The sequence below is a fragment of the Triticum dicoccoides genome, chromosome 5B (assembly GCF_002162155.2).
Source record: "Triticum dicoccoides isolate Atlit2015 ecotype Zavitan chromosome 5B, WEW_v2.0, whole genome shotgun sequence".
NCBI lineage: Eukaryota > Viridiplantae > Streptophyta > Magnoliopsida > Poales > Poaceae > Triticum > Triticum dicoccoides.
In genome coordinates this window covers 429,829,275-429,839,035 of record NC_041389.1, presented here as the reverse complement: position 1 = coordinate 429,839,035, position 9,761 = coordinate 429,829,275, and positions in this window count along the sequence as shown.

Sequence of the window (9,761 nt, the reverse complement as noted above, 5' to 3'; positions counted from 1 at the left end):
GCCGCCGCCCGCCCCGCCGAAGCCCGACGCTGGACCTCGCCGGAGGTAGCCGCCCCGTCGCCGGCGGTTTTTAGAGATAACCCGCCCGGTTTTTTAAAGCCGTGGTTTATTTTTTATTAGATCGGTTTTATTTTTTTCGATTTAGTTTATTTGTCGGACATTCGTTCGTACGTTCGTTTTAACGAACGGTTTTCATCATTTAGCCGCAGATAGCGAACATTCGTTCGTTAGCTTGTTCGTCCGTTTTTCTTTTTCTCGGATTTTCCGCTATTATTCCCGGTCGTGATTTCTGATCCGATTTTCGTTTTAGTATAACTTTTCGCTCATTTATCAGAATGAGACGATTCAAACGCCTAGAGTTTCGTCTCGAAACCCTCTTTCCGTTTAACCAACTCAAACAAGTTTTTGCTAATGTAAAATTTGACTTAGGTCCAGATTAGTCAATGAAGCTTGTTTCTTTCGCTGTTTAACTTTTGTTGCTTCGTTTGATTTGATTCTTTTTGCAAACCAGAGTTCTTAAGTTGAACTTTCTAGTTAGATCTCTTATTTGAGTTTTACCAGTGCATTTGAAGAGTACTAATTGTATGCTTGTTTGTTTGCGATAGAGTACCCGGAGTGCGCCGCTTGCTACTTCGAATCTCTAGGTTTCACGGATCATCAGCAAGGCAAGTAACACTTTGATCATACCTCTTTACTACCCAGTTTTATTGCATTAGATCAATCCTCAAACAATTGCATGATTAGGATCTGATTAACATGTGGGTTTTGGGAAGTAGTTGAGGTAGAACCTATTACCTGTTTTATTACCAAACCTTTGGGAGTTACTTCTACGTTTGCTTATATTGCCATGCTACGCTAGTAGACGTGGATTGGGTGAGTGTATCCATGACAGATGTGAGATTGTTAATTAATGGTTTACTTAAGGTGGCAACTTTAATACACATCTGGGTGGATTGAGGCACCTGGGATTCAAGTGATTGCCTGTTGTTTTTCTTTATGGACCGCCACCCAGGCTCAAAGGGATCATGAGATTATTCTTGCTAGAAACTTCCGTGTGCAGCCGCAAGCTACTATGGGCTCTAGCGTAGTTGACTAAGTCGTGTGAACTCTTACAGTGGTAGACTAGCGGATGTAGGGGAGAGTAGGTGTAACTGTCTACCCATCGTAAGGTGCAAACGCTTCTGAAAGACTATGTCTCGGTCATCCGTTTCTCAAACACCATGTAGTGCGAGAATTCCAATGGAGGAGATCGAGTCTTGCGGGGAAAAGTGGGCAAACCTCTGCAGAGTGTATGAACTAATCATGGTTAGCCGTGTCCCCGGTTATGGACGTTTTGAGTATTTAGTACTTGGATTATCATGTGAATCTCATCATGCTACTTTAATTAATTTTGTTGGGTTTACTGATGATGCTTAATTGGGATTGAGTTCGGTGAACCTTCTCAGTGTTTAACAACCACCATGATAGTTAAATAAAATTTATTCCTTTGTAGTAGGGAAAATTGGCTTTATGCAAAACTGTAACCATAGAGCTTTCCACCAGCCATATTTGCATGCAGTATAGCATTATTCTGTTCATTACTCTCTATGTGTTACATGCCAGCATATTCCATGTGCTAACCCGTTTTTGGGCGGCAACATTCATGTTGAAGACTTTTCAGACGACGAGTAAGGTGCCTTAGGTCGTGGTCTTATACTCAGTGATGCCGTTGGAGTTGATGGAATCGCTTATCTTCCAAGCCTTCCGCTATTATCATTATTAGATGGCCTTAAGCCATATTTATTGTAATAAGCTCTCTTTTGAGACATTCGATGTAATAAGTGTGTGATTGCTACTCTGTTATAAATCCTTCAAGTACTGTGCGTGTCAGTATTACTGATTGAGGGATGACACTGAGGCACAGAGATCAGACTATTTGATGTCTGGTCGCTACAAGATGGTATCAGAGCACACGCTGACTGTAGGACACGACCACTAAGCTAAAGCCCTAGATCACTACTCTCTCTTCTCATTTCTGACTCCTCATCTTTTCTACTCCTTTAGGATGGCGGATGCAAGGAACAAGTTCACGCAACCGGATGAAGATACACCCTTTGGACACCACTTGAAGGAAGTCACTAGATACCTGAACATCGGAGTACCAAGCTTCACCGGGACCTACATCGCCACTTAACCGGAAGAGGAGCATTGGATGATTCAAGTTCAAGTTCCAGGGAGGACGTTCATGCCTGTCACTGAGCCCATAGAGTTTTCCTTTGATGCACCAACCTGGAGTCTAGGAAAGAGCAAGGTAGCTCACATCACCATGGGACGCATTGGAGAAGTTTGCCACAAGGATCTCAAGGATACTATCTACCAGATTTGTGGGCGCCGAGGTGAGCAATGGGAGATGATCAGCACCAGGAAGGATAGTTCAATTGCAGCTTTCATCCAGGAGTTAAACCAGCACATTCATCGCCAGGAGAACCAGATGCGTGCAGGCATGATAGACCTAAAGAAGGCTATGACCAAGATCACGGAGCTGGAAGAAGAACCATTGTTGAGGAAATCGTTAACAGGTAGCTGCTCGGTTGGCTGGTGAGTAGGGTATTAATCGGCTAATCGGCAAGTTAATTGGCCATTTAATCAATTAACCGGACGATTTATTGGTTTATAGGCTACTCGGTGACCCTACGAGTAGGGATTAATCGGCAAGTTAACTGGTTAATCGGATGAATTCTTGAACAGGGAGAAGAACTTAAGTCTACATGCGATGGTTATGAGGAGGAAATGATGACACTCGTGGAGAAGAATGATGATCTGAAGAAGAAGCTAAAAGTATTCATGGGATTTCCCGTGATTGGAGGAGAAGACAATGATTGCACTTGCCCGGAGAACTATATCATCATCGACGACACCGACTCGGACCCAGATGATAGCGATGATGACTTTGTTGATGAAGCTGGAGCAGATATCATGGAGTCTTCGACCGATTAATTTTTCTAGTCGACCACCATAACAGTAGTAGTATTCTTCCATGTATATAGTATAGTCCGAGCACTTTTGTAACGGTAGTTAGACCGTTGTATGCCCTTGTTTGAATTGATTGAAGTGATATTGTTTGCATTTGTCTCATGTGCATATGGGTAGTGTTTTCTCTCTAGAACCCATCCTATTATGTTTTCTCATCTTTTCTAAACCCTCAGATGCCTCCGAGACGAGATAATGGATTTGCTTTCCCACCGGAGCTCACTTAGTTGATCCAGCAGCAGAATGCATTGATGCAGATGCTAGTACAGAATTAGAATCAGGGGAACAACAACAACAACAACAACAACAACAACAACAATCCACCACCACACCACCTGTTGATCACTTAGCCCGTTTCTTGAGGCTGAATCCGCTGGTGTTCTCTAGTTGCACCGAGCCGATAGTTGTAGATGATTGGCTCCATAAGATGGGAAGGGAGTTGACCACTGCAGGATGCAAAGATGCGGAGAAGGTGTGTTTTGCCGCACATCAGCTTGACGGACCCGCATCATCATGGTGGGAGAATTTCACAGCCACTTATCCCATCGACACTGTCACATGGGACCAGTTTCAGCAGGCTTTCCATACTGCCCATGTTTCAGTAGGAGCTATGGCCATGAAGAAGCATGAGTTTCACAACTTGCGCCAAGGAGGACGTACAGTTGGCCCGGATGCGGATGACTTTAGTAAGCTAGCACGTTATGCCCCAGATGACGTTGCTACGGATGTAGCTACACATGAGAAGTTTCTGGAAGGACTGAATGATGAGCTGAGCATGCAGTTGATGGTAGCAACCTTCAACAACTACCAGTAGTTGGTAGATAGAGCTCTTACGATTGAAGGGAAGCAGCAACAGATTGACAACCGCAAGAGGAAGTATGGACAAGGGAAGCACAATTCTGGAGCTCAGCAGAAGCCCCGTTTTACCCCGAATTCGGGGGGACCTTTTCAGCATACCCATGGAGGAGGGAGCTCGCACAACCATAGTGGCCCCAAGAATGGTAATAGGAATGGAGGAAGCAACGGCCAGAACCGTACCAACCCATCAATGCCAGCTAAGAGGGATCTGAGCCGAGTCACTTGCTACAAGTGTTAGAAGACTGGACATTATGCCAATGAATGTCCTAAAGCTAAGAATGAAAATGGCAATGGAAGCTCTGGGAAGAAGCCGAACCCATTCAACAGGGGACAGGTGAATCACGTTAACGTGTAGGAGGTTGAAGCCCAGCCAGATGCAGTAATAGGTAAGTTTTTGGTTAAGTCATTTACTGCAATCGTTCTTTTTGATACTGCTGCATCGCATTCATACATATCAAGGGAATTTGTGGATAAGTACAAACTGTCCACCAAGGTTCTTAGAACACCTATGTTAGTAAGCTCACCAGGAGCGGACTATATGGCCAGTCAAGGATGTTTTCAAGTAGCATTGAGTATAGGTAGGCATGTTTTCCCCTCGGATTTAATCATTTTGGAATCACAAGGTTTGGATGTGATTCTGGATATGGATTGGCTATCGATGTATGGAGGAAACTTAGATTGCGCCAGTAAGTCGGTTTTGCTTACCACGCCAGAAGAAAGAAGGATTAAGTATGTATCACGGCATGAGCCGAAGAGGACTCAAAAAAATTCCTTATCAGGAGTTGTACAAGAGGAAGTACTAGTGGTGAAGGATTTCCCTGACGTATTTCCAGAGGAGTTGCCAGGCATGCCACCGGTTAGAGATATTGAGTTTTTTATTGAGCTTTTGCCAGGCACAGGGCCGATATCTAGGAGACCGTATAGGATGCCCACAAAAGATTTGGAGGAAATTAAGAAGTAGATTAAGGAGCTATTGGATAAAGGCTATATTCGCCCAAGTTCTTCACCTTGGGGATCGCTAGTACTTCTAGTGAAGAAGAAGGATGGATCGTTAAGGATGGTTGTTGATTATCAAGGATTGAATGAAGTGACAATCAAGAACAAGTACCCACTACCGATGATTAATGACTTGTTTGACCGATTGCAAGGAGCTAAGGTATTTTCCAAGATCGATTTGCGATCATGATACCATCAGTTGAAGATTCGAGAGCAGGATATACCTAAGACGACTTTTACCACCAGGTACGGGCTGTATGAGTATACCGTTATGTCATTTGGTCTGACTAACGCACCTGCCTATTTCATGAACATGATGAACAAGGTATTTATGGAGTTTCTGGATAAGTTCGTCATGGTGTTCATTGATGATATTTTGGTCTACTCAAAGAATGAAGAAGAGCATAAGGAGCATTTGCGTTTGGTACTGGAGAAGCTCAGAGAACATCAGTTATACGCCAAGTTCAGCAAGTGTGAGTTTTGGTTGAAGGAAGTTGGATTCCTCGGACATGTTATATCCGGAGAAGGAATAGCAGTAGACCCCACCAAAGTTGCCACTGTTACAAACTAGGAAGCCCCCACGTCAGTTGGAGAAATCCGGAGTTTTCTTGGACTCGCAGGATACAACCGGAGGTTCATTGAGAATTTCTCGAAGATTCCAAAGCCCATGACGGAGTTGTTGAAGAAGGACACCAAGTTCAAATGTACTGAGGAATGTGAGGCCAGTTTCCAGGAGTTGAAGAAACGTTTGGTTACTGACAGTGTCCTGGACTAGGGGGTTACTCACCATGTTGTCTCCCGATCAGTTGGATGGGGCCGAGGACCCCCATGGCCGTATACTCATGGGCCAGTTCGGACAAACCTGTCGCATACAAGGAAGACTCCACAAGACTTGGCGCCCAAGGCGAGGACTCTCCTAAAACCCTAGGCCTCCGGTGTGTTATATAAATCGAGGCCAGGCTAGTCAATAGACAATCTCATATTCATTACTACAATCTCGTGGTAGATACATGTACTCTGTACTATCCCAATATGAATACAATCAAATGCAGGACGTGGGATTTTACCTCCATCAAGAGGGCCCGAATCTGGGTAAAATCCGCGTCCATGTTACCATCGCTCCAAGATGCCTAGCTTAGGACCCCTACTACGAGATATGCTGGATATTGAACCGACATTGGTGCTTTCATTGAGAGCCTATTAGGCGATCGTCGCGGTTTGATGGAAGTCAAATCAACCGTCAGGTGATATTTTTCCAATCCGATCTGTATCGTGTATATTAAACTTCTTTTTTTGGCAAATTATACTGCCCCCAGCTTGCAACTATGTTCGCAGAACTACAGTCACAACTTCTCGGGCGGCGGTTCTTGGCGAGATATCGGATCGTCAAGTTCGGAACCAAGATCGCTTCTCAATCGATCCAAGTGGACACACACACCGGCGGGGATCCGTGTTCTTTCTAAATCCCAGGAGCAGCCACAGACCGGGTCAACATGGTGCCCAGAATCAATCTGGATGGCTGATGCAAAGCGGTTGCAGAGTCCGAAGGAATCGCGCGGCATGTTGCTTTGCACGTCTGCCGCTGGTGGACAAAGCAAGCAGGAAGTCGTCAGGGAGATTCTCTTCTTTTTTTCCTTTCTTTAATCTATACTCTTTACGCTGCTGCTCGTGTACCTCCACTTTTAATTAAACATGCACAAGACTAGCACTAACGTACTAGCATTATTTGGGCTGAGTTTTGCCTCACGTCAAGTTCAAAGTGTCAGAGGTGGTGCTGCGTTCGGAGTTTTAGCCCAGTGGTTCTAGAGGCGATCAGACTTGCTACAGCATATAATTAACCTTGACTACGCCACCTCGGCGAGCAGCTGTCGTCGTCCGTCCTGCGCCAACCAAGTTTTGGTGTCGCACTCAGCGCGTGTCCCTGGCTTTCACTGTGTCACTTTTCGTAGGAAATTTTCAAGTGGTCATGCGAGTATACCGCATTTGCAGCCTATCTGATCCCAACTGTATTGCAAGTTCAAGCCGTCCTCTTTGCACGTAGTCTGGCAGACACCGCTCCACACCTCGCGACACTGACATCATCAAGCCGAGCTTGTCGGCCCAGCTATATTTCTAACTTTCTTCTCCGCTAAGTAAATTAAGTAGAAGAAATTTATTTTAAGATATATATATATATATATATATATATATATATATATAATTCCTGGCTTGTAATACTTATATGTGCGTAGGAAAACTCCCCTGCCTGACATCGCCATATCGTTGTTTCTTCCAGGCCCTTTTTTCTTTTAATTATTTACTTCACTTAAAAGTTAATTAAGTGTAAGAGTTTTTTATATATTACTACTATTATTATTGCCTTGCACTATTTTATGTGTGCAGGGATGTGTGACCGATGATAGTTCGACTCAACATGCACGTGAGACCGACGATAGTCCGGCTCAGCTCAGTCACATGGAGATTTGATTTTTCTTTCGCCTTATTATTTAATTAAGTTTGAAGGACGTCTACACTTTTCATTAATGGTCTCTCTTTCATGTGCCTCCCTGGTGCAATTAGCACTACCAGTTGCTGCACGTCCATCAATATCGGATTGATGCAACGAGGCTATCTTACGCATTCGACAGCCACCGCGCCGACCGACACCTTCGTGAAATGAGTTCGGATGACGCCAGGCAGATGTTTTCGCCCCATGCATGCCGACCTGCATCAACATATTCGCGATGCCACTCCATCGAATCAACCTCCGCGTCCGGGCTGGAATTACCTGATTATTCGTTTCGCATATATTAACTATGCATTTTATTCTTTCAATTATTATTGCTTTTTGCTTGCACTGTTTTATGTGTGTAGGTAATCAATTTTGACTGCGTTACGCTGTCACTTCAGCATCACCAGCCGACCTGCATGAGACTTCGGCAACCGCCGACCAGAGCTTCGCCATGTTAACTGGACCGAGAACTTCATCTCGCCAAATTGGCCGTGCAGCGTCGTCGCTTGATCAAACTGACGTCCACCATTCAGAACAGGTCGACTGGCGTGGGTCTTTATTGTAACCTGGCCGACCAACTCCACTAGCTCGGCTACACTGGGGGCTTCATCTTACCACACTGGCTGAGCCGTGTCACTACTCCGGAGTGCCGAACTCCTTGCTCGGACACCTTGGGCTTGAGGGCTGGGACCTCGACAATCACTACAAAAAAGACACATCCGTGACATTTTGGGCCGAACGAAAAAAAATTCTATCATACATATGACACTTCTATGAGGATAATTGTGAGAAAACCCGGTATCATCATAGATGTGGTGGGCTCCTACTTCTATGACAAAAGATCATGACAGAAAATGGGCTTTTCGTCCTGGGCGGGCCGAAGACACAGCTGCATGACATTCTTTGGGCCGTCCATGACGAAAAAAACCATGGTAGAAGCGAGGGGCAGGAAAATTTCGGGGAGTTGCCGCTTACGGTGGGAGAGCGATGCGTGTTTCTCTCGTACAGGTACGCGCGTGTGTGCGAGGCGTTGGCTCTAACTGAACCCGAGTGAGGCGTTGGGCTCTAACTGAACGCGAGCGACCGATCGATGGATGTTAACTGAACCCGATGGAGCGATTCCTTCGCTACTGCTGCTAACTGAAGCCGATCGATTGGATGAACAGTGAGTGTTGCGGGAGGGGGGGGGTTGGATGAACATTGAGCGGTGGCGTTGCCTCTAGATGAACAGGAACCCGTGGTGTGGAGGGCTGGATGAACAGTAGACGGTGTAGGGGTGGCCGTGGAGGGGTGCTTGAACAGGACCCCGTGGTGTGGAGGGCTGGATGAACAGTAGGCGGTGGAGGGGTGCCCGTGGAGGGGTGGTTGAACAGTAGCCGGTGGAGTAGCGCGTGCTGGAGGCTGGATGAACAGGAGCCCGTGGAGGCTGGAGGAGGTCGACGGGTAGCCCGTGGAGGCTGGAGGAGGTCGACGGTGGAGATGAACAGTATCCCGTGGAGTCCCGTTTTGCGGTATGCCACGCCCCTCCCGATGAACAGGAGCCCCATTTCAACTGTAGGAGGTCCGTTTCGTCCGTTTTGCGGTACGCCACACCCCTCCCGATCAACAGGACCCCCGTTTCGATCGTAGGAGGTCCGTTTCGTCCGTTTTGCGGTACGCCACACCCCTCCCGATCAACAGGACCCCCGTTTCGACCGTAGGAGGTCCGTTTCCTCCATTTTGCGGTACGCCAGGCCCCTCCCGATCAACAGGACCCCGTTTCGAACGTGGTCGGTCGAACACAAGGCCGTTTCCTCCGTTGTGTAGTACGCCAGGCCTCGTTTCCATCGCCTGTTCCGTCCAGGCCCTCCCGATGAACACGACCACGCATTCCGTTCCGACCCAGCCGGTTGGCTCCCACGTGTTCCGTTGCCTCCCAATGAACACAACGCATTCCGTTGCCTCCCCATGAACACGACGCATTCCGTTGCCTCCCCATGAACACGATGCATCCCGTTGCCTCCCCATGAACACGAGCCCTCGCCATATGTATGCGCGACTAGGCGTTCGAGACCCCGTCCGTATCTACACATACGTGACCGTATTTTCTTTCTTGCACCCTGGCCGGTGTACGTACGTGTACATGCAATGTGCGCGCCTCTACTACGACACGTGCACGCCTCTACTAAGACACGTGCGCGCCTCTACATCGACCAGTATGTACATACACGTTCGCGACCAGGATGACAATGCTACGTACGCTTCGACCAGGTGGGTCCCGACTGTCAGGCACTTCCTTGCCTGCGAAGATGTAGCTGGTGGGTCCCAGCAGTCAGGGGGGCGAATCATTTTTTTTTGCCCGGACGCACTTCCTTGCGTGCGAAGGTGTAGCTGCTGGGTCCCAGCAGTCAGGGGGGCGAATCGTTTT